The sequence below is a fragment of the Syngnathoides biaculeatus genome, chromosome 5 (assembly GCF_019802595.1).
Source record: "Syngnathoides biaculeatus isolate LvHL_M chromosome 5, ASM1980259v1, whole genome shotgun sequence".
In the NCBI taxonomy this organism is placed as follows: domain Eukaryota; kingdom Metazoa; phylum Chordata; class Actinopteri; order Syngnathiformes; family Syngnathidae; genus Syngnathoides; species Syngnathoides biaculeatus.
Window position 1 is genome coordinate 536553 of NC_084644.1, and position 23369 is coordinate 559921.

General features: G+C 50.5%; 1 long non-coding RNA gene across 1 annotated transcript; it reads left to right on the plus strand.

The window, feature by feature from the left end:
• The first annotated feature begins 7882 nt into the window (after nucleotides 1-7882).
• On the plus strand, nucleotides 7883-22836 carry LOC133501156 (uncharacterized). The gene is made up of 3 exons (XR_009795116.1): nucleotides 7883-8213; nucleotides 18002-18193; nucleotides 20987-22836. It is a non-coding gene; the product is annotated as an uncharacterized LOC133501156 (long non-coding RNA).
• Nucleotides 22837-23369: the final 533 nt, after the last annotated feature.

Below are 23369 nucleotides of genomic sequence, written 5' to 3' on the forward strand. Positions count from 1 at the left end.
TGAACTTGACTGGTCCCCACCTCAAGCCCATAGAAGACTTTTGGCTGACTTAGCGAGAGCCAGGCCTTCTCATCCAGCCCGACAAATGCGCTTCTGAAGAAGGCTCGGTCAAGAATTGACCGACTGGGAAGCTTTCAAGGTGTTACAAGCGCACGAGTTGAACTCGTGTCCCGTTGAACAAACTCCGCGCGCGAAGAAAGGGATGCAGTAAGACGCGGACAAGTACGCAGAGACGGTCTCAAACCCTCAACAAGTCGCAGCAGGATTCCTCGGGAATATACAGCATGCCTGGGAGTACTCTTGAATTTTCTGTCTACATTGTCCGTGCTACAATATCCTTTTGCAAAGCGCACTGATGCAACATGTTAGCCGGTCTATGGCGTTTGGCATTTTGTCACCATTTTTCCAGGAAAGGGTTGTGTGGTTGTTTTGAATACTCTGGGTCATTTTCTTCGTTTTATGTATAGTTTGACAGGAAACCGTAAATAGATGTACACGTGTGACACGCGCACACGCGCCGCTCACGCTGACAGCACATCGTTGACCTCTGACCCGCCATCATGGCTGACAATGAAATGAAGGAAATGAGCTGTTGCATTTCATACAGAGTAATCGTTTTGTGCGTTTACAGACGCGCGCTATGCTGTGCAAACCGCACGCAACTACGTGCAACAGTGGCTCAATTTCATCCTTTTAATGTTTAGAAAACGTCCGCGGTCCTTTCCGAGCAACGTTAAGGTGCGCTTGCTCGTCGGCGGCGAGCTCCGCCCCCTCCTCCCTCTTTGCCGTCAATCATCCGTGGGTGAAAGGGGGGGGGCACAGATGGAAGGTGATCGAGAGGCTGACACTTGTCTGTCTATAAATACATATCTATACATACATGTGAATGCGTAGACAGAAATGTACGCATTTGACGCCTGCAGATGGAGAGCACGGCCGGGTCACGTCGCCATGGTGATGGTGCTCCAGTCGCTACGGAGGACGTGTGGGCGCGTGCGTGTGGATTTCCCGCTCGGATAATAATCTCAACCCGACCAACGATCGTCGAGCTTCGGAATTTCTCGACATAACTGCGGGCATTGTCGATTATTTGGCAACGTGTTCAGCGGCGGTGGCTAACGCTAATTCTTTGCTAAGTTTCCCGACTTCTGAAGCTCGCAGCCAGAACACGAAAAAGAAAGAAAGAAAGACGTGAAAGATGGTGAAGTGCAACACGCGCGCACAGCTGTCAAGTGAGGAATAATCATCACTTCCAGAGTTTATTTTCTCAGCGCAGATTCAACTGATGGAGCGTTTAGATCAACAGCCGCATGACCCCGAAACGTGCGAGCGCTGTGTAAAATAAACACACATACACAGAAACAGCTGGAAAGACGCACACATCGCGGGGGTGCGCCGACAGCTAAGAGAACATCTGCTCGTAGAATGATTTGGGTCCCTTCTGCTTAGCATCACGCTAATGCTAAGGTGCGCCGCCGACGTTACACCGACCGTGTAACGAGTACGCCCATGATGACATGTTGGGCGTCACGTGACTTGACGACATCCATCAGGCGGTCACAAAACCAAGTAAAGTTGTCCTTTCATCACCTTTGCATGTAACACACCTCAAGGCTATCACAGAGCCCAGATGGCCTCACAATCGTGTCGGCTGCCAAACAGATGGACGTGGATGCATTCATTCAACGACGGGCGCGCAGTGGCTGGTGTCCAGTCCTTGTGCCCTCTTGTGTGTGCGCGTGTTACATGCGAAGTCTAATTAGCAGATCAGCATCAATATTGATGAGGGCCATTTCATTACAGTACATCAATTCCCACTCCCGATATTCGTACTTCCTCCCTCCACACTTTGGACAATTTCTTCCGCTTCTTCAGTGTATACTTTGCTAGTCCGCACCTGAGCGTTATTCTAATGCGTGTACATTCGGCGTACGCTTTATTTGCGCGGCCTCTTTGACTCTCTCAATTATGCAAATTGTCGCGCCGGGCTGAATTGCGGGCAAAACGAGAGAGAGAGAGAGAGAGAGAACTTTTCTTCGTCTGGACACATTTTTAAAAAGCCAGAACCCACCATATTGAAAATGCACGGCCAGGCCGTTCCAATCGCAGTCGGAATCGTTCCAATGGTCTTTATCGCCAAGTACGTCAGAAGCACTTGTCTCCGGTGAGAGCGACTTGTCACGTGACGTCACGAGTCACATGACTTTTGTTTACCACACCCAGTGGACGGCAAACCTACAATAAAACTTGCGCTTTTTTCAGTGATCTTTTTGTGAACATCGGCTTATTTTTGAGCGTCTTCCGGCCTTTTCATTGCGCATTTAGCAACCCTGATTTCTGAATTACAACTATTGTTTTTGTTTTTGTAGTAGCTGTATACACACCTACCTGTCATTTGGAACCCAAAAAGCTCTTGTTCTTTTCACCCGTGCAATCCATTTTTCACGACGAAGCGGGTCTCCTGCAAACTTGCGAAGGGTAAATCCATCCTCCCGAGCGTTCCGGCAACGAGCCGGCATTTTGGCTAACACGAAGGGACGACGAGCTACCTTCCCGGAGGCAAATCTCATAGAAACAAACGAGTCCACTCCAGGGCGGTCTCGCCACGCACGTCACTTCCTGCCTCTTCTCAAAAACAAATTCCGTCAAAATCATGTTTTGTGGTGGAAAAAAAAACGCACGGGTGCGTGTCGGCTGCTGCTTTTTTTTTTTTTTTTTTTCATAAATAACATACTAGAAATCATGCATTTGAAGACAGTGGCGCTTTAAGCAACAGCTTGAGTTGTGTCCCAAAGTGTTCACGTGCCTCACAGTTACCTACCTTGCGCCTTCTCGTGAAACTTCTATCTAGCAAATGTAGGCTTTTGTTTTTGGAGTGAAGTAAAAAGTTTTTTTGCAACTTATCTTGGTCTCCGGTCAGTGTCCACGTACTGCCGCTGACATCGCGTCCTTCTTCGCCGATCCACCGCAGGAGGAAAGGAGAAAGTGCACTTTTCCTCTTCAGCTCTGTTTTAAAGCCGAGTTGCTTGAATCTCCGCCACGCATCTGCTAGATTGGATGCGTTGGAACACCGAACGCCTCTTCCTCGTCTTCGTTTTGAGTTGGGTTTTTTTTTTTTTTGTTTTCGGCAGTTCGTTTTTTTTCCCCCCTAAATCCGTTTTTTTTTTTTTTTTTCACGAGTCCGTAGTTATGCTTCCGTCACTATGACACCACGTTCTGATTTTGTTGTCGTGTTATTGAATAACGTAGACGTGAGTCCAAGTGTACTTTTTTTTTGAACGTATTTCTTTGGCTTCCTCTGTCGTCCTGTCTCGTCGCGCCCCGCTGACGTCGACACAATCGCAATCCCAACCCCACCACAATTGCTTTTTACGAGCACTCATCTAAAAAAAAAATACACAAATAAATTAAAAAAAATGGATAGCGCATCCGCATCGAGTGGTACGTCGATTGGTTGGCCGCCATCTTGGTACTCCCAAAACGTGCGGAGGACATGATTTCCGGCTTGATTTATGGCGGGGGGGGCGTTCCCCTCAAAATTTGGCATGTGGAGTTCAAACTGGTCGTATGAGTTTGACGTTTTTTTTTTTTTTTTTTCAGTTCTAGTAACTCGATTTGCTGAGCCAAAAAAGGCGAAGTGCAAAGGAAAGACATAGAACACAACACGGTGACTCGCAAGAAAGCTTGCAGATTACCGAGGGGCCGATTTCTGTGACATTGTAGCGCCGGAGAAAAGGAGGCGGAGGCGGAGTGTCGGACACAGGAACAGAACCTCGCTTTTATTGTTCGACATCACCAAACTACTCGCATAACGGCGGGAACTCTGTTAACCTTTCCTCCGGAAGCGCAACAACAAAAACAGTCCGTGCGGAACCCCGCACCCCAACTCGAGGTCCCGCGGGTGAATTATGTAAACACCACAACATATTTCCCAAATATGCTTTGAAGCACTATCATCATAACATAGCAAAAAAAGGAAGCATTTTTTTTTTATCATAAAAACATTCAATTTGAAGTCAACCAGTTTGACATATTTTTGGAAATAAGGACTCGCAATGGGAAAAAACCTGTTAAACGCACATTGTTCATTTGTTGTCTCTGTGACAGAAAATTCAAACTTGTTTCCTCGCATCAAATTCCATTTGCAGGGTTATGTGTTGTGAAATTCATCAAGGTTTTCACAGAAAATGTATTTTCTTGCTTATCCGCTGATGAGGTTTGGGAAAATATTGACATCGCTTTTTCGCGTCAGTCAACGACAACAAAACTTTGTTGAAGCGAATGACGCCCGTGATCGTTGCCGTCCTCCGCGTGTATTTTGATGAAAATCTTGGGACGTAATCTGAGAAATGCAAAGTACAGTAAAGTTGTATTCAAGGTGACTTTGTACTAATTGAGACGCGTTGAAGCGACACCACTCAGCAGGGCGATGAGGTTACGTAAAACAAACAGCACTTAAGAAGTTGTTTTGTTTTCCGTGCTGGGGTGTTGACACCTTCCAGCTTTGAGCCGTTGAGCTTTTGCTTTGACACCACACACGCGCACGCACTTTTCCCATAATCCATCAGCGCGCACGTCCGTGGGACCGACTGCAAATTGGCAATGTTTGCTTTTTTAGGGGATTGAACGCGCTCGTGCAAGCGGGCAACTTTAAAGTGTGCGTTAGCTTAGCGTGTTCAACCCACCGCTCGTGTGTGTGTGTGTGTGTCTGCGTGTGCGTACTTGCGTGCACTCGCAGTGCGCTGAAAGACGAGAGTGTTCATTTTCAGGCGGGCCGGTACTGGATGGGTGGGTTCAAAGTTCACAGCCATCCTTCAAGCGTACCTCCCGATTGCGCCGATGTCGTCGGCTCTGACTAAACGCCGGAGGACATCCTTCCATTCTTTCACGTCACTACCCCCCACCACCGCTCGCCCGCCCGCATTCGGCCCGCATTTGAGTCCCCGGGGGCGTGTGATCGCCGGGCCGGCCGCAGATGAAGTCGTCGCAGTAGAAAAGACGCGTTAAGGAACACACGTTAGGATTTAAGAGGATTAAGAGTTGCGCTCGCAGCGAGTAGACGAGGTCAAAACAAACATCTGCGAGCATGCTAGCAAGCGGCGGTGCGGCCACAAATATCCTGGAAAGGTTGACGTATTTCCATCGTTCCACTCCTCAAGTTCAACTTGTAGAGATTCAGGGGCCACAAATTCAATAAACAATTTCAAGTCTGTCTTTGGTTACTTTTCCATAGTTTGGGCTTCCAGCTCGTGAAATCCACCAAATCGGGAACTCAAAATATTTGAATATGGAAAGAAAAATCAGGGCGGATTTTGCAGGCCGTCCGTGTTTTTAAGCCAACTTTCAGATATCAAAGCACCTGCACAGGTTTGGCTTCCATCCGGGGAAGACTTCGGACTTGCCGGGTGGCCGCAAGAACCTCGGCGAAAGCTTCCGTAGGACGGCGAAGCCACAAAAGTCCGTGGAAGGACAAAATTGGGCAGGACAAGAAAGGGGACCGCCGGCTTTGAAAAGATTCAAGAATCCGGGACGAGCGGAAGGAGGCGACTGTCGCCGCTTCAAAAGGCCGTCGGGTTCTTCCGAGCAAGAAGGACCGGACTCCTCCGACTCCTCCTTTTCCCACAAAAGTCAAGCGTGAGGAACGTGGGCTGAGATATTCACATTTGATATTCTGGAAAATACTACAATCCATAAAGAGTGCGCTTTTCCGTCATGCGGCGACATACGTAATCGCGCCGGGAAGTGGGAGGTGATTTTCTCGTCTGGTTTGATTGGCGCATTGGACTTGGAACAGTAGTTTGGCGCAAACACAAAAAAAGTTGATGACTAAAAGTGGCAAATGACATTTAGATCGGCGACGCCTTTTCTTCTTCACATGACAATTCACTCACTGCTGTACAGGGGGGGGAAATTACGCAATATTCAAGTACTTTGACAAGTACAATTGATTGAAAATGCTACTCGTGTGAATGCTGAGGCGCGACGCGACGCGACGCTAGCAGGCTTGAAGCACGCTCGGCTAATGTGAAGCCTAGCGGCCGCGGCATCTGCTGCGCACGTGACTTCAACGCCGGAACTGAAACGAGTGCAGAGGAGGCGCGTTCGGCGCCGACGACAACTCGGGCCACGCGGATCTTGTACTACTCGTGCGTGTACGTCTTTCACTGTTGGTTGCGCGTTATTCGCAGTGGCGGACGGACACAAAAGAGGCCAAACAAAGGCTAAGCTACGATTAATCTCTTGAGCGCCAATTAGCCGGGCGACGCCGCCGCAGCAAAACGAACATGGCCTCCCGCTGGCTGACTTCCTGTCAGGGTCGAACGGGGGCAGAGGTCGCAGGTCAATGGCTTTCTTCTCTTCGTCATCGGGGATCGAACCTCATCAAAGGAAGAGCGCGGGCCGATCGCCGGCGTCCGCTCCTCAACGTTTGTCTCGGGGGTCACGCACGCAGGAAGTCGCCGGACCGATGGGAAGTGATGATGTCATCGCGGTCAGCTTCTCCTTGAGTTCTCGAGTGCACAAAAGTCAGCACACCCGCTCTGTTTTTTTTTTTTTTTTTTTTGGGTTGATGTTTTTTACATTTTTTTTCCCGTCCCGCTCATTGACTTATTTTTGTTTGCTTTGTTTTTGAGACTTTCATGTTATTTTTTTGTTGATATTTTGTTTGCGATTTCTCTTCATGTTTTCTTTGTAGCTTTTCTTTCTTGTTTTTGCCCCTTTAGTGTTTTTTTTTTTCTGTTCATTTGTTTGACTCGTTGTATCGCTTCCATAATTGTTTCCCTTTTTTTGTGTCTTTTTTTTCCTCCCGTTGTTTTGATTTTCTGGTTCATTGTTTCTTTTCTTTTTCTATTTGTTGCTGTTTTTTGAGCGTTTTCTTTCTCGATGTTTTGGATCATTTTGATTGGCTGTTGTATGTTTTTGATTGATGTTTAGCTTGAACATTTTTTTTTTTTTTTTTTTTGGGTGTCGTCTCCCCCGATGTTGATCTTGTCGTCTTTTTTTTTTTGCGTTTCCCTTCGCCGGCGATCTTTTTCCCGGCTCCCCGCGGCCGTTTCGCCGGTTCGGTCCGTTCGCCGATGTTTGTTTTCGGCTTTGGTTTTTCCGCTTCCCGTGTCTCCTTTCGTCGTGACGCCGACGTCTGATTGGATCAGGCGGCTCGGGTGTCGCCGGCGAGGAGCCAATTAGCCGCCCGAGCTGACCCGGCGCTGGCCCGCATCTGTCCGCGTATTAGCTGGCCGCCATTAAAAATGAATGCGGGCTTTTAAAGTGGAAAATATTGTTATTGATCCAAAGTTCTTAGACGTAAGAGGATCTCGGCGGCTTCCAAACATCCATCACAACGAACTCGACACCGCCGGAACGTCCCGGCGGCCAGGGTGGGGCGAGGGGGGCCGGGTGGGGTGGCGCTTGTTGTCGCGGTGACAAGGACGACGAGTGCAGTTATGAAAATGAAGTGGGCTTAATTGATCGGCTTGGTTACGTTTTTATTCCTGCGCATTGATTGGCCGACCGCCGGGACGACAACAACATGGCCGTCGGCCCGCGAAGAAGACGGGAAACGTAAACACGAGGCGGGGGCGGGGCCGCTCAAACGAGATTCTCTTCAAATTTGATTGGATTCAAAAAGGGGAAAAATAATTTTGTGTTGTCAAGTCATTTTTTTTTTTTAGCTTTCTTCTTTGCTGTTTTTGTTGGTTTGACTTTGTTTTAGTTTTTTTTTTTTCTCTCTATTTTGATGTTTGACGTTGGTGTTATGAATGTTTGCTGAAGGGGGGGTGGGGGGGGGGGTCGATTAAAAGATTGAAAGATCCAAGTTGACCGGGTTCCGGGTCAGGATTCCATCATCTCGCCATCCTGGCATCCAATAGCGGCGACTTTCATCTTCTTCTTTGATGCTTTGAGTGTTTCTGTGCTCGATGCAAATCGCATCTGCGCATTAAAGCCGCTGGAAGGAAGCCCGTAAATATGGCGTCGGGTTTCGGTCGTTTGGAAAGGTTGCAAAATTGGATCAAAAATGTGCAAAGTGACTCCCGCAACAAGTTCATTTTACACGCGCACGTGCACATGCGCATGCGTGTGTGTCTGTGTGTGTGTGTGTGTGTGTGGTGTGTGTGTTAGAAGCTCATTTATTTCGTTTCTTTGATTCCACAGACTAAGATGATGATGATGATGATGATGATGATGATGATGAAGACATCACATCTGCTGTCGAGGTGAGCTGAGCGTGAAAAATGAACACGTGTGCGCGTGTGCAAGACGTGATTTCGAAATGTTAGCTGGCTGTTAGCATGTTAGCATGGCGTCTTGTGGGTCGATGCATGTCTTGTTTTTTATTTTCTTTGTCAGGAACGATCAACTTTTATTTTCTCAAAACTTGTCTGTGTTATTTTGATGTTGCTAGCATGTTAGCGTGGGAACGTAATTTGGACTTTAGATCCGATGTTGGGGCGTGGCTGATTACACGGAGCGAAAATATGTCATTGATTTCCAAAATGTCTGCACTTGTAGTCCATCAACATGTCAGTTGCCTGTGGAAATGTAAACGGTGACAATTTTAGTGACGTTTGAAATGAAAAAAACATTTTTTTTTTTTTTCGGTTTTGTCCCTCGGCCGTAGTCTCGAACGTGAACGTATGTTTCTAAATATGTTTTTCGTGTATAATGTTGTAGTGGAATCTGTCAGTTTTCCTGAAATTTTGAAAAGCTGCCAGACTCAAAAAAGTTTTCAAACACGTGAAAGAAGATTTTGAAGTTTTATGTCGAAATCATATGAAGCGATATTATTTTTGTCACATTTTCCCCATGCTGTACACATCATACGACATTTTTACTTTTGCCATGTTTTCACATTTGAAGTTTTTATCTGTGGAAAGACCAAAGATGTTGGTAATTCTCAATTAATATTTGGAGTCATGTAGATGCGGTCATGCAAATTGAAGAAAAAGTCACCCACGCGTAATCAAACGTGTCCGCGCTCGCCGACCTTTGCCAACGTCAGCGAACATTCTTTGATCAGGTTTGCGGTGATTATGTGGACATTTTCTGCATTCAAAATTGATCAGCGATCGTTTCGGCTTGTGTTGTCGTCGCCGTTACGGTCACAAGCGAGACGTGTTGTGTTGTGTTGTGTTGTGTTGCGCGCTCACCTTAACGTGTGTGTAACGGACTCCCCGCATGCTTAAGTAGTGTGTAAGTAGTGCGCGCCGCCCGTGATGAAGTAGCGGCGGTCGATGGGCCGGCCGCACTGTTGACTTCCTGTCAGGGTTGCACAAGACATTTATTAAAGCGAGAGAGCGGGAAATCAATGCTAATCGATGCTAACGGGGCTAGCGGCAGGCACATTACTGGCCGGCTACTCGCGCTGAGTGTGCGGCTGGCACAAGTGCCTGCGGGCGTTTCACTCCCGTTTGTTTCTTTCTTTCTTTCTTTCTTTTCAGAAATGAAATCATATCATGAAAAAAAAAAAAAATACTTGATCTCAAAGCTCCTGTAGACACAAATGTGTACAGGCACTTTACAAAAACCAAAAAAAAAAGATAGAAGATGTGGCAGATTGGAGGTCCACCGGTGAGCACGTCAGCTTCACACTTGGGAGGTTGCGGGTTCAAATCCGGCCCCACTTGTGTAGACTTTGCATCTGAACATTTGACTTAAGGTGAGCAAACCTGGAGGCCCCCGCAGCTCAGTGGTCAGTCGTGAGTTTGTTTCCCACTGGGGCCTGCGCTCCCCGAGAGGGGCCGCGTCAGGGAGGCGTAAAAACTGTGCCAAGCAAATATGAGCGCCGTGGCGACCCCTAACGGGACAAGCCCAAAGAAACAAACCTGTCGCTTAGCTTGCAAGTAGCAAACATCATCTTACTCGTCATCTAATCATAAGAAACCCACGGATCAACATGACAAATGTGATCGTACACACGCTCACAAATATTTCTCTGAACGTGATGCTAAATAAGCGAATAATCGTGCTAGTCGACATTTTCCTCAGCACTTGTCCTCACGCGGGCGACTTTGGGCGAGAGGCGGGTTCCGCCTTCAACAGGGCGTCAGCCAATCGCAGGGCACGCAGACCAACAAGCGCCGCTGTTCACATTCACACCTACGGGCAATTTCCGCGATTCAAGCACCCGGAGAACACCCTGACCCGGGCAGAACGTGTAAAGTCCACACGGGCCGGGCCGGATTTGAGCCCACAACCTCAGAACCGCGAGGCAGTCGACCGCCGCCGTGCCGTCTTCCTACGAAAAAGTTGGAAAAAAGAAATTAGATTGGTCATAAAACTGCAATCAAACATGGTTATGAAGATAAAGAAAATGACTTAACGCGCATGCACGTGCCAAAATATTGAACACACTTCAAAGTGACTAAAACAAAAACCGCCATCTTTTCTTCTGTTCCTTGTTTGTTTGTTTGTGTGTGGGGCGTTTTTTGTTGTTGTTGTTTTGTTTTGTGCTTTGCTGGCTTTTAATCGCACGCACACTTATACACACACCGTCGCCTAGCAACAGGCTCGCCGCCGTCCTCCGGTTTACTTGAGATGTTTGTTGTGGTCGTGGAGCGCCGTCGCCGGCGACGGCGGGCGAGGACGCCCGCTAAGCTATTAGCAGGTGACAGTGAGTTCGAGTGACCCGTGGCCGCATATCTATTATTATCCAAAACAAAGCACTCTCCAGACCCCCGCGGAACTCACGGACGGGCGGTGTGGTAACACCCCCCTCTTCGGATCCCCGGCTGCGGCTAAGTAACGTTCGCCAACAACTTGTGATAATTAGCACTCTGAAATGCCAGAGCACGGCGGGGCGACGCTAGGGCGGCGTGCTAGCGTGTGCTAATGGCTAAACAACATGATGAATCCTTCAGGGACCACGCATAATTACAGCCTAGCTCACGCAGACGCCTAGCGTCGACGCCAGCTGGTTAGCCATTAGCTCGGCCTCGGTGCGGTCATCAGCGGTTAGCTTCTTTTGACGTCGAGGTGGCGCCGACGACCTCGTTAAAGCGCTAAACGGGGGAAGTCGCCGCCGCTGGCACGTCGGGATCGAGGACTTTTTTATTACCTCCACCGAGGAAAACAACTGCATTTCATCGTTTGATTATATCTTTTTTCCCGTCTTGAAATGAGTGTCGAGCGTCCTTGGGGGAGGTCTCGACCTCAGCGTGAGGTTAGCATGAGTTGTCATGAGCGCTTAGCATTTTCCATCAGGAAGGTTGAAATGTTTGCCTTTGTATTTTCAAGTCTCTTAAGTATGTACTATTAATGATCGTTTCAAGGGCTCAGGGGAGATTTCTGGCTAAGTGTTGGCAGTACGGAGGATTTTCCATCGGGAGGGTTTGCCGACCTCCGCCAAGGCGCCGCGTCCTTGCTGCAGTTACCCTGGCGACCAAAGAATGCCGGCTGGCTATTGGTGAGCGCCCGCGAGCTTGTTAGCATTCCTCTGGCTAGCGTTAGCATCGGAAAACAAACCAGAACAGGTCGGGTCGCAAGAAGTTGCGCTTTGGTGGTTCTTTTTGCTTCTGGATCACGAGTTTGTTCGGTCCGGGGTTGACGGTCGCAGGTCTTGGTTCTGACGACGGTTGGGGGTTCGTCGTTGCCTTTTTGTTCTGGTTCATGGTCGCGTTTGTTTCTGGATCCCGGGCCCGGTTGTGTTCTTTTGCCGCCCACCCGCATGTTTGTGTGTACCAGGCGCTGTGTGTGTCCTCGCCATATTTATTTGATACATGGCCATATTTGTGTGTGTGTGTGTGTGTGCATGTCAATCTTGCCGGCATGGAGTGTGTGTGTGTGTGTGTGTGTGTGTGTGTGTTGTCAATCTTTTCTGGCCACGAGTGTGCGCGCACGCGCGTGCATGCCAAGTGCGAATTGAAGGCTCGGCGAGCAGATGGGCTCCGGAGATCAGGTTACCTGTTTATAGAGCAGCATCTGTCCATCCTGTCAATCAAACGCAGACGTGAGGGGGTGCGTGGATTGGAAGTGGGGGGAGGGGTTAAGTGGAACAATCTCCGGGCAGTCACACTCCACGGCAGCAGGGGGCAGCATGTTGCCAGAAAGCGCCAGCTTGCCTCGCTGTCTACCTTTCAAAGCGCCCCGTGAATAAAGATGAAAATATGCGACGGGAGAGACTTCAGCAAGCGCTAATAAACACGCTATTAAATGCAATAGCTACGTGGCGGCACGGTGGGGCAACGGCGTTGGACTCACAGTTCTGACGACCCGGGTTCAATCCCGGCCTCGCCTGCGTGCAGTTCGCATGTTCGCGTGGCTTTTCTCCGGGTGAGCAGTCCGCTTTCCTCCCACCTCCCAAAAATGTGCATTCTTTCAAGACTCTAAATTGTGCGACTGTTGTCTGTCTCCGTGTGCCCTGCGATTGGCTGGCGACCGGTTCAGGGTGGTGTACCCCGCCTCCTACCCGATGACGGGAGTAGCGCTCCCGCAACCCTGATGAGGATAAGCGGCTAAGAAAATGGATGAATAAACATGACCCTAAAAGGTCCAATCAACATGCATGTGTACGTGCTAATAAAATGCTAACGTACAACGTGAAAATGAACATGAGATGATTTGCATGGCAACAAACATGGATAAAAATATTTATGTCAAGCTAAATCATTGATTGGTCCGTGGATTCAACTCTTATTAATCATTACCGCGAGTGAATTTGTGCCAAACGCGCTTCTAAAGTTGCTGTCCAACTTGTTTCTGTTCATCTTTTCCGTATTGATTTTCCACAAGCGTGCATATATCAGCCTCCGCCCCTCCCTCCTTGAGCTGCCCCCCCCCCCTTCCCCCGCCGTGCACTCCGTCATTATGCGGCTGATTGCTGCGTTTAGCCTGGTAATTGAAATAATGAGTGAAGATTACCAGCACGCTTTTAGTCACTGCGTCTAATCCACCAATCAGCTGTCAGCAAATCAACATACAGCATATACAGCATGTACAGTGTGTGCGTGTGCGTGCGCGTGTGTGTGTCGTGTTTGTGTCAGCTGGTGTTGCTGTGGTTGCGTGCACGGCGGCAGGAGGGGAGAAGAAGAAGAAGACGAAGAAATCGATGATGCTTTGGCTGCTTTTGCTCAACTTGAAACAAAGCCTGCGTGTGCGTGTGTGTGACTTGAAACGTGTTTTCATGGCCTTGCGGGAATATTTGAACATTCCACTGATAACAAATGACTGGAAGGATTGTCTGCACCCCCCCCAAAATACGTGCCTACGTCAACGCCTCACCTGGGCTCACGTCGGGCGCCTCACGTGGGCTCACTTTTGGCGCGCTGTGACCTTTTTCGGGTCCTGCGTTTGGCCCATGGTTTGCAGTTGCCCCCCCCCACCCCACACACCCCCCCGGGCCTTTTTGCCACTTTGCAATCGGCCGTGCACGCGTGCGGTGGCGGCGTCCTCGCTGGCGTCGTCGGGTCGAAGGTTTTCCTTTCCTTCCCCCTCGTCGTCGTCGTCGCCGCGCAGAGGAAGCTTTTAGCTGCACGCTAGCCACACGTGGCTAGCCACGCGCTAGCAGCTCTTAAAGGCTTCTGACTGTTCAGCCAAATGTCGACAGCCATCAAGGCGTAATTAAGAGCACGCGACGCCCGACGCAAAATGCGAAGCACTTTGAGGCGAGCCGAGAGCGCTCGCCCGGGAGCCTCCGTCTAATTGAGCCGTATCAATTTATTTCACATTTGCCAAATATCACGCCTTGACGGCAAGTCATTTGCATAAGAGCGCAGCGTGTTGCTAGCTCGCCGCCGCATGTGGAGCAAATATCCGCCGCCGCCGCCGCCACTGCAAATAAATACGGGAGAGCCCCAAATGCCACGCCGCCAAAGCGCTCGCTGAGTGCCTTTGTCCATTTTCGTCGCACGTCTCACGAGCGAGCGGCGTCCGCGTCCGCCAATCGACTTCCGTCATGACGCCGCACTTCCTCTGCTGTTCTATGAGAGGCGCCATGTAAAGATTCAAACACGCAGTACAGCGGAACCCCGATTTAACAGATATCTGAAGTAACGGCACACAAACGGTACACAAAATACTTTCCGGTCGTCACTTCAAAGTTTGTTGACAACGTCTCAGTTCCAGAATCGGCCGCGGTGGTTTACTGGCGCCGCGGCGCGACGCAGCCAGAAACTGGGCCCGACACATTTCCGGGTCACAGATATGCAATATTACGAGGTCCGGCCAACTGACGTGTCTGTGCCTACGCGGCGGCCATTATGAATGTGGCGATATTTTCAGGAGATGACTTGATGGCAGGAATCGTATCCATCGTGCAGAGAGCGCACGCAAATCTCTGGAGACAGGAGCTTTTTCGCGACAGAAAGTTTTTGGGTCAAGTCGCTCATCTATGACATCTGATGAATGGCTTTGGAAGTAGGAAGCACACTAATTCCTCACGGCTCTGAAAGTGACAACGTTGTCTCCATCGAGCAACACCAAAGTGGGAAATTTGGATACCATTCTTAAATAAGCCTAATATTCAATAACTTTGTGAAAAAAGTACAAAACGATAATTTTGCACTGCAGTAATATGGCAGTATACTGCCAAAAGAGAGTTCTTCGCTATAACTGTAAAAGAGGACACCCCGCCGCCGCAAGTAGTCGGTTAAGTGCAACGCAACCTACCTGTGGATAATCACATGACGACGAAATTGTCATGAAACAAGCTCATAAACATGCTACCGAATGTGCTACTCGACAAGCAACCAAACTTGCTCCTAAAATGATCACGGAAAAGTGGGAGGAAACGTAAAATTCTGCATAACGCATGCGTGGGGAAAAAAAACATCCGATAGGAGGCATGTCACGAAATGAATGAAACTAAACGTGCTAAGCAATACGTCGCTAAGTATGCGAAGTGACGTCATCCTAAACACGATATTGTTAATGCCACAAAAATGTTATGTAACATTATGTTACAAATCGTGCTTGTTAACCTACTAAAAAACGAGAAACGCTACTAAAATGTTGCTCCCCAAAACAAAAGCAGAATAAAAAGCGATGGATTAGCGATTAACGCCCGCCCGCGTGTTGACGTTGAGGCTGACTGGCGAGGAAGAGGAGCTCCGTGGAACATTCCGGCAGGATGAAGATCCAGAGAGTCAAATGTCAAAGTGCTCTTAGCAGATGTTTGCTAAACACGGCCGCAATCGCTCGACTCGCCGACGGCCGACGAACGCGCGCGACCGCGCCGGCGTGAAGACGGACGAGGCCGCCACGCGGGAAAAAAAAGAATAAAGACAGGAGGAGGGAGGAAAAGCCCGACGACAGCCACAGCGCATCCGGACACGTGACAGGCTGGCAAAAGATACGACTCGCTCGACGGTGAAGTTGTGGAAAATACGGAAAAAACACACAAAAACAAGACGGAATGTTGAGCAACGGGACAAAAACAAAACAAGGCCCGTTTGCAGATACGAGTCGCAGTGGCGTCGAAAAGGACTCCGACTTGACGGGCAAAATGGCCAAAACCCTCCTCAACGTTGGCGATTGGCAGGAAAAAGTCAACAGCAACGAGTCGATGTCACGTGGACCTCTGAACGCATGAGAGGAGCTGCGAGCAAAGGCTGCCTTGGTTGTCTCACGTTCGGGTGGAAGGGAACAAGTCCAGAAAGGAGAAGGACACGCAAAAACCTCAAATTTCACCTCAACTTCTACTTTTGGTCATCTGTGCTAAATATTGGATTGGTCCCCCCGTGTGTGTATCTGAGCCGCTCATCCTCACAAGAGGCAGACGACGCCTACGCGGGATTCAGACTTTTCGGGATGCGGGCCGCGAGCGACGTCTCCCCTTACGACGTCCCGGTGTGCCGAGTTACGTGTGGTCCCGTTTTGCCATCTTTTTGCGCTTCTCGTCGTTATCTTTGAAGTCGATCCCGGCGCGACGTGACGAGCGAGGTCGCCCGGAGCGACCAAACGCCCTCCTCCGACGTTTTAAGCACGGACGCCAGCTCGGCGGCGCTGTCGATTCTGCGACGCTTTTGCGCCCGCGAGTTTTTCGTATCTTTGGGAAATTGCAGCAGTTGAACGCGCGCACCGGGATCGGGTTCGGGGCTGTTGCCGACGTCGACGTGTCAGATCTTTTCTTGCCGCCTCCCCTCCAATTTCTCCCCCAATTCTTTTGTTGTCCAACTTTCCTCCCCCGGCGCATCCAAACATGAGCCCGACACACAACACGGTGTTACCTGAGATGCGGTAATTACACGCGAGGTGCCAAGAGCGCTTCGCTCGCCTCGACGGGACGCGACCCGCGTTCACACGTGTGCGCGTCGCCCGCCGGCTGACATCTTTTTGTTGTCACTCACTGCAACCTTTTAGCATCGAGTCTTTTTCGAAGCTACGCAAATTCAGCTCTACTCACTATCGTGTACATGTTCTGCTCCTTGTTGGTCCAAAACGTCCGTGTACAGTACGTGCGTGACTTTTTTTTTTTTTACAGCACAGCGGTACCTCGACTTGGGAAATGAATCCCTTCCCAAAGTCCTTTTGCATGTGAATTTTTCGAAGGTAGAAGCGAATTTTACATGTAAATAGCGCAATCCGTTCCAAGTCCCACCCACCCTAAAAAAAAAAACCCATTCAAAGTACATTATGTAAAAATGAATTTCACCTACGCAAGGAGAAGCAAAAGGCATCGCGTGGAACGGAGGAGGAGGCAAACCTTTGACAGCCGGGAGAAAACTGGACGAGAAAACGCGCCAAAGTTTTTTGAACAAACCCAAACGAAAAAGTTGCACTGGTCCAATATGCGTCAGCTTGTGACGGCGCAAGCGCGGTTCTCCGGTGACAGTCGACCGTCCGAGGGAATCAAAATGCATCACGGGTAAAGATCGACAGCTGCCGGGAAGACGCTCGGCCCGTAGCCAATGGGAGAGCGGCTCGACGGCGCCGCTTTCAAAGCGAGATCCAGCACGTTTCCGTTTGGCTGGAATTTGGTGAATCCGCCGCCCGTTTTTTTTCCCTTCCGTATCCCCAATTTCCTCCGTAACCCGAAGCACTGTTTTTGGTTGCTCAGTGGAGGTACCGCTGCAAAGTTTGAAACGGTCGTGTGAGTGAGATTCGGTTTTGCGTCTTTTTCGAGTCATCCAAAATCAAGCGCTCCCTCCCTCTACGGTCGGTATCCCATCATGCACTGCGGCGACGACGTCACGCCGTCCGCTTGCTGTTTGTGTCCTCGTTGACGTTCCGCCTGCGGCTGGTCGACCCCGCGTTTGTCTGACGAACTCTTCCAACAGGGAAAAGGAGAAACTGCGCACCTGCGTGTGTGTTGACATGCGACCTGGCGGGAATTTGCTGGAGTTCGAGGACAAAACAAACTTTGCCGTCGTGCAGTTTTTTTGGGCTCCGTCACTGCAAGTACGCGTGTGCGGCAACGCGACACGCGACGAATGCGAGACCAACATGTCGATGCAAGGGGGGTTGGGGGGGGGGCGCGGTGGGGGGGGGTTCTCGGTTGTCGTTTTTGTCGTCGCGGGCCTCAATCCGGAAGCAGGCAGCTGCAGGCACAAAGCTTGCGTTGCTTTTCAGGTGCTCGTCTTACCTTCTTCTCTGCGAGTCATTTGTGACCCCCTTCGCCCCCCAGCGCCATCATTAACAGCTAAAGTTACCCCCCGGCCCCCTCCCCCTCGTCCGCCCACCCCCCCAGCAGAACACACTCACGGCTGTCCCGTATGTGCAAGCGTTCGATTTTACACTCAAACCGTCATTCAAATCTTTGTTTCCTTCCGGCTTCACGAGCAAGAACTGGAAGGAAGAATCCTGAGCAAAAAGTTGGCGGTTTTTTTTTGTTTGTTTTTTTTTTTTAGTCGTGGCAGCGCCTCCTACTGGCACAAATCAAAATGGTCCCGTTTCACGTCGGTTTCATTTTTCAAGGCGTGGTTGGAGTTTGGAAATCCGTTTGCACCGGAAACGTTTCTTGTGTGTGTCAACGCGACTTTTGCGCTTGGATTAGGCCTCGCAATTCGGGTTCGAATTTGAATTTGCTGAACGCGCCTGTTGTGGTTTGTTTGTCTTTCACTGCTTTCAGTTTTGCTTTCAAAAAGGAGAAAGCGGACACGCGACCGTTTCCTCGGCAAAAAAAAAAAAGCCAAAGTTGAGGAGAGGAGAAGAAGAAAATCCCCTTTGATCTTTGGAAAGACGACCCGCAGCGCCAACCGACGCTTTGTGCGGCGTCTTCGATGGCCGCCGCACACACGCCGGGATGACGACGACGACAAAGGTCGGCGCTAATCTTCTGTTTTTCTTCTCTTTTGCCGTGTTTTGACTGCGTTAATCCTCAACACCTGCAGCCGGCCACGCCCCCGAGCGCCGAGTTGGCCGAAAGCGCACGACCACGCGTAATCTGGGTCGGAAATCCCAAGTGCGGCTCGTCGAACCCAAACTTGAAACCTTCCCCGTCGACGTTCAACCCTCGTTGAAATCCTTCATTTGGAAATCAAATCCTTCTTTTTGATTTGAATATGATGGGGCCCGCCTGGCCTTTCGCTTCTTCAAATCCTTCACTTGAAGTCTCGATGCTCGTTAAAAACTTGAGGCTAACCCTGACCTGGCGCCGACCGCCCCCCTTTCCCGTGATCGGTCGCCTCCTTCTCGCGTTTGTTACGTCGACGGCGCCGGCTCAGAATCGAATTTCTTCGCCGCTCGCGTCGATAAACTCGAGAATTTCCCGTCGTCTGATTTCGGGTCAACGTTGCAGCCCAAATACCGGAAAAGACGCGGGACTTTTCGGGGTCGCCGGCTTTGGGCAGTCACATGACGCGAGGCCGCTTTCGGTTCGGGGTCCCGAACCGCCGCGGTCGTCGCTCATCCCATCTGACGGCGTCGACGACGGAACGACGGCCAAGACGGCGCACGTGACGAAGACGACAAATACCGCTGCGATGACGACCGGCGACAACAATAACCACGATGAAGGCGTCTCCGATCGCGTGCGTGCGTTCCTGCGTCTGCCACATTTTGATTGACAGCCGTGTGACAAAAGGCGCTCAGGAGAGATTCATTTTTTCCCCCCCCCCGCCGCCGTTTGCGTGCTGTCAGCCGCTCGCGTCCCGAGCGTGGAAAGCGTCTGAAGCGGCGCTAATGCATCAGCCCTCTGCCCCCGTACGCCGTCCGACCCCCCCCCCCCCCCCCCCCCCCCAGGAGCGAGAGTGATCTGAATAGTCGCGGCGGCGAGAAGACGAGGAAGAAAAGAAAAGAAAAGAAAAGAAAGTCACTCCATAATGGCGGCGGGAAATAGCGAAACATGTTTAGCGTGACAAAAGGGACGACGGCTGACAGACGACTCTTCCTCGCGGCGCCGCTTCGACGCCGCCGTCATCGTCGCCGTCGTCGTCCCCATCATCATCATCATCCTCGTCGTCTTGAAGCGCACGACAAAGTTGGAGGACGGCGGCGTGACCGACGTGGCGCTTGAGGATGATGATGTCATCCATGTTGCTGTCACGTATGCAAATATTCATGGAGTCACTGATTCATCCATCCGTCCATCCATCTTGTGGCGCTTATCTGTGGTCGGCTTGGGGGTGGGGGGCGCAACTCTTTCGTGGGGATCCCCACCGAGAGCCCAACCGGGGGCGGCCTCGCTTGTGAATACGGTGGCAGGGCGGCGCTGACCGCCGGGGACAAATTTCTGCCGTGTCCTTTCACACTTCCGCCCAAAAAGTTGATTGTGATTGTGATTTGATTTCTTCCAGCTGACATTCATTCATAAATTCGTTCTTGAAGTAAGTCATCCGTGAATGTCTTCTTCATCCCTTCATTTGTGCCATCCATCCCCGGCTTGAGCCGTCTCGTTAGGCCTCCGTTGGTTCATCACTTTTGTTTGCTTGATGCGTTCATGCACCCTTTGGTCATTTATGACCATTTCTCATTCGTTTATGTTGCTTTTGTGGCCTCCTCCAAGCTAACACGCTAGCGCAGCGGTTAGCGTCGGCCGGCGTTGCCGTCTTCCCCGTTGTGCGTTTTTTTTTTTTTTTCGCGGGCATGCGCTCGCGTGTTTGTTTTTACGTGCGTGTTTGTTTTTCGGCGCGGACGCGGACGCCGGCCCGGCTCCTTCCCGCCGGAGGCCTCCGTCCCCTCGTTCGGGGTTTCCGTGGAAACGATGCCGGTCGACGGCGGGCTGGCGGCCTCTCTCTCTCGCAGTCTCGCTCGCCCGCTGTTTAATGCTCCCGATTGACGTATTTGTGACCCCGTGAATGTTTGATTTCATAACTGGAAGCTCGCAGACAATCGATAAGTCGCAGGAAGGTTCAACAATCGGCAACTGCGCGCGTGCGCAGACGTCCGTCGCTCGTCGTAATGCGTTGATGGCCGGTCTCAGCTGGGTCCTCGTCTGCAATCCAAGGCGGACGATACGAGTTGGTGACGGAAACGATGCTCGATTTTCTCATATCGTGCCAGGCGGCTCTAATTGGTCTGTATTTTCCAAAATTGTGACAGCAAATTGCTCCGTGCACTCCGAGATAGTTGAGCGCTGCAGCGAGCGTTTCTAGACGACGCCGAGTCGTTTTGTATCCCCGCGCAGACGTAAAGAGGTGGATGGGACGCCGGCGACGCTAAGCTAGCGAGGTCAACGTCGTCTGCGGGAAAACCGAAAGTCCAAAAACACGTGTCACATGGTACAATTGCGACACGGGAACTGGCAGAACCGATCCTTTAAGGTTCAGTGTAGTTAGCACACGCAAAAGATTTCACTTTGGTGGAAATGGGGCACCTCCCAACATGGCCGCCCCGTCACTTAGTTGGGCCGCTAGGACGCGATGTCGTATGGTGTCGCGTCTCCGGATCCGTACGCGGTATACGAGCGCGTTCTGCGTTTGTAAAAGTTAAGGACCTTTTTTACCAGACACTCTTGAGGGCGGACTGAATACTGACGCCGCAAGAACTTTTGCCATGTCAAATTTCAGTGCCAGAACATTCTGCCGACCGTCCTTCTTCATTTCTTAGCGTCTTTTTGTTTTGTTTTTTTTTCCGATGCACGTGACAATTTGCCAATACTCCAAATTGCCTATAGGTGAGCGGTATCGACGTCGCTCTCAAGTAGCCGTTACCTTCAAACAAGGCGTAAAGCAGCCGTCAGTATTCGAGCGGCTCGTCCAGCGACACAACGCTCAGCGGTTTGAATCCCGACTTCGACTATCCGCGTGCGGAAGTGCCCCGGGGCGAGACGCCCACAACTAAATTTGGCAAACGGGGACTTGGGCCACTGTGACTCGCCCTAACGTTAACCATGTTCCAAATGGTGTAGGATTAGTAAAGTACACTCGCCGCTGTACAGAAGTGTTGCACTTGATTGTTTTGGATAAAGCAGATGGGGGGGGGCTCACTTTCTAGCGGCTAACCTGGCTAAATGCTAACCGGCGAGCGTCTTGTATTGACCAATAAAAAAAAAAATGCCGTTGTTGTCATTGGCGTTTTGTTGTTTGTTTGTTTTTATTTTTGTGTTGTAACACAAAGCATCATGGGAACACACAAGAATGCGCAAGAAGAAAAGTGTGTGCGCGCGTGCGCGCGCGACAGCGTGTGAAAATTCACACAGTGGCACAAACAACAGTGGCAAAATATAATATGGCGTTGAGGGTATTGAGGGTGTGGATGTGTGATTTAGGGGGAGTGGGAAAGCACGCCGCCGCCACCTCTGGTGGATTCGATCATCAAACGCATCCCAAGACGCGCGTGCGGTTATTAGCGGGAGCAGGTACAGCTGGGGCTTCAGAAGTCGACGCCAGCCGCCATCATGCTAGTCTCACGCTCATTAACGCGCAATCGTGACGCTCAACTCGTCAACGTCTGATCCAAGCTAGGTGGCTAAGTGCTAAAACGCTACATTGCTGGGTTGCTAAGATGCGAGGTGGCTAAAATTGGATTTTAAACTCACGAGGAGACGGTCGGCCTGTCTTTGTGCCGATTTCCAATCAAATGCGTCAAACGTCGGACAATCTTCCTTCCATAAAGTCACGCTACAAGATGACTTTGTCGCGATCGCAGAGCCCAAAACGCGTCAGCAATCTAAAATCTCCCAGTGTGTGGGAGAATCCGCCGTCTCTGAGAATCGCGACACGGCTTTGGGATGTGACCGGTCGAGAATCTTCGTGACTCGGGCAAAACCAAGCGGCCGGCGCCAATTGAAGCTAGCAAACGTGAACGGCAAGCCCAGAAGGTTTGCCGTCTCCGGGATTGTTTACCTTTCTTTTTTTGGGGCTGTGGGATGTTCCGTTTCAAAAAGGTTTCCTCTAATCGTGCGTCTTCTTGGTTTGCCGTCATCGCTACATTTGTTCGGCTTTTGCTACGTGCGTGGAGATTTTTGGAGGACACCTCTCACAACACAACCAAAACTTGGTCTGTGGGGTCTACCCCAGATTCCCCCCCAAAAAAAAGAATAAAGATTTGGAAAAATCCTCGTGCGTGGACCAGGCCAAAGATGTCCAGTGGTGAAGTCGTAAGATTATACAGTCAGCGACTAAGACTTGGATTGGGTGAGGTAGCCAAGATGCTTGGTTGCTAAATGGCCGGCAAAGATGCTACGAAGCTAATTGACGAAAACGCGATGTAGCTCTAAGTTGCAGCTTTCATTTTTTGCTACGAGCGTCAAACAGAACCAAAGTGGAGGTAGTGGCCTTTTTCAACCAATTCAAACATAATTTAGGGGGAGCATGAAATGAAGTTAGAACCGATGGAATCGGAAGTGTCATTGGAAGAGGGAAACAAATGAAAGACTGCACCTGACTGGGATTGTTTCGTAGTACTAAATAATAAATGGCGTGCGAGTGGCTGTGATTGCTAATGGGCTAATTAGTCGTTGCTCACATTAGCGGACATCGGACACTCGGCTCCTCAATGCTAACGCTGACGTCTGGGCCCCACTTTGGGGGGTTTGGAGAAGATGGGGATGGGGATGGGGGTCGGGGGGGGGGGGGGCATCATTTTCTGCTCCGCTGGCACGGAGGAGGAAGGGGAATACGTGGGGGGGGGGGGGGGGACAAGTGGAAGTCTTTTCAGGTATCAAAGCATCCAAATCGGAGCAGAAAGTGGACAAAGTGTTGTGGTGGCGAGGAGCTGAAGGGGCGGGGCCAACACAGGCCGCCCTTTGTTTTGGGACCGAGATCCTATCGAGACGGACATCCCGTCACGAGCGGTTTCTCCCGCCGTCGGCCACCGGGAGGATCGCTTTACCGCGAGCAGACTCGCCGACGCCCGAGACGTCCGCCGCTTCCTCGGGACGGGCGTCCCCAAACCGGGTGGCGCCCCGCCCACGGGGTCCCGACCCCGCCCCCTTTACAGACAAAAACGCGCCAACTCAAACTGAAGAACGTCAAACGTAAATAGAAAGTTTAAAAACGTTGTTTTTTTTTTTTTTTCCTGACAGCGTTTCAAAAAATACAAATAACACAACAAAT